The 1,818-nt window shown below is 38.1% G+C and overlaps 1 protein-coding gene across 4 annotated transcripts in view; it reads right to left on the reverse strand.

The window, feature by feature from the left end:
• LOC124431415 (homeodomain-interacting protein kinase 2) overlaps positions 1–1,528 on the reverse strand; it is a 35,268-nt gene extending 33,740 nt beyond the window's left edge. The window contains exon 1 of one of the 4 annotated variants that reach the window (XM_046979325.1): positions 1,122–1,528. The gene's annotated coding sequence lies outside the window, so the exon portion shown is untranslated. The other 3 variants (XM_046979323.1, XM_046979324.1, XM_046979321.1) reach the window with 3 other exon arrangements.
• Positions 1,529–1,818: the final 290 nt, after the last annotated feature.

A 1,818-nucleotide genomic window follows, 5' to 3' on the forward strand; every position in this document is an offset into this window, starting at 1 on the left:
ACGAAACGACGTACCAATGCGCCTGCCCGGCTGCCACTGTATATTGCAACAGAGAGCGAGAGAGAGAGAGAGAGAGAGAGAGAGAGAGAGAATGAAAGATAGTTGACTACGCGCACACACGCATCGAGGAAAAATATAGTGCGTGTCCCAAACACTTATTCTCTGACGCACGCTTTTACTGCCGCCACACGCAATAAGTGTACACGACGAGACGACACAACAATATCACTGGGCAGCTGCTGCTGCTGCTGCTGCTGCTCTTGTTGTTGCTATTACTTTTGTTTCTGTTGTTACTTTTGCCGCTGTTATTCTATCTCTTTCTTTTTTTGACAGCGCAGCAGTACCTCTCTTATACGCGCCACGGAAAACATCACCACATAACACGCGCACGCAGCACACCCGATTTACCGAGCGATTATTATTATTATTATTATTATTATTATAATTTCTATTACTATTACTATAAACTACCACTACTACTACTACTACTACTATTACATTAGTAGAGTAGTATTTTTGAAGAGTAAAAATTGTCGACGCACCGTTACCACCACCATCAAACACTACTACCACCACTGTTATTCTTCTCTGTGTCACCGACCACTACCAACACGTTTCTTCTCTTCTTCTTCGTCGTCGTCGTCGTCGTCGTTGTCGTCGTCGTCTTCCTCTTCCTCACTGTTATTACACCGTTTCTTTCTATCGTCCTCCGCCTCCTCTTCCTCCTCCGACGTTTCCACCGTCGTCTCCACTTCCTCTTCTCTCGTCCTCACAGTTTTCGCCACTTTCTCGCACAACACTCTACCGTTCTCCTTATCACGTTCATAATATTATTCCTAACCTCTTCTTATATGCACTCTTTCTAAATAATTTTCTTACGAGAGAGAGAGAGAGAGAGAGAAAGAGAGATAGATAGAGAGAGAGAGAGAGAGTGAGAGAGGGATAGAGACAGAAACAGACAAATAAAGTGAGAAAGAGAGACAAATAAAATTGCAAATAAAATATACTTCTTAAAACACGATTATTCTCGTCCAACGTATCAACATTTGATTAATCATATCGATACGATATCAAGAACGATTTCATTACTGTCAACTAATGATTCTACGTTTCTCAATTACCTTTTCCTTTTTCTCTTTTCTTCTTTTTCTCTTTTCTTTTCCGTTTGTTATGCGGCCACAATGTGTATTTTACATTTACTTAAAAAAAAAAAAAAAAGAAAAAGAACTTTGAAACATGATAACACATGGCGCGTGTAACAAGTCGAACGAAAACTTTTGGTTGCCGTTGATTAACTATTGTACACACGACACACCAACACTAATTCCTCCTTTTCCTCTCGATTCTCTTTTTTTCCCCCCACCGCTTTACCACGCGCGGACACGATCCTCTCTACTTGATCGCTCGAGCTCGACTGACGACTGAACTGCCGTTGTCGGTTACTTTTCCTACTATTCGAACACGCACGCCATCTATAACCTTCTCTAGTAAACTTTCCAATCAGGTACGAACCTATTATTCTCGGTATCCCTAATAAATTTTGACCTTTTTCTTTCTTTCTCAATTTTTCTTATATTACTAAACTAATAATAACTGTATTTAGTCGATCATTCATATACATCATAAATAATAATGACATCATAAATATAAAGTACATATAATATGAAAAGGAATAATAAGTAATAAGAAAAAAATTTCTACAACACGCTAATCCAAAATATCCTTAAGGATCATAAATTTAAATCGTTCTTTCTTTAGAATATGCGAAAATTTATATAGGACATTTATCGTAAGAATAAATTTTAGATATTTTTTTAA

Source organism: Vespa crabro, chromosome 21 (genome assembly GCF_910589235.1).
Source record: "Vespa crabro chromosome 21, iyVesCrab1.2, whole genome shotgun sequence".
NCBI classification, from domain to species: domain Eukaryota; kingdom Metazoa; phylum Arthropoda; class Insecta; order Hymenoptera; family Vespidae; genus Vespa; species Vespa crabro.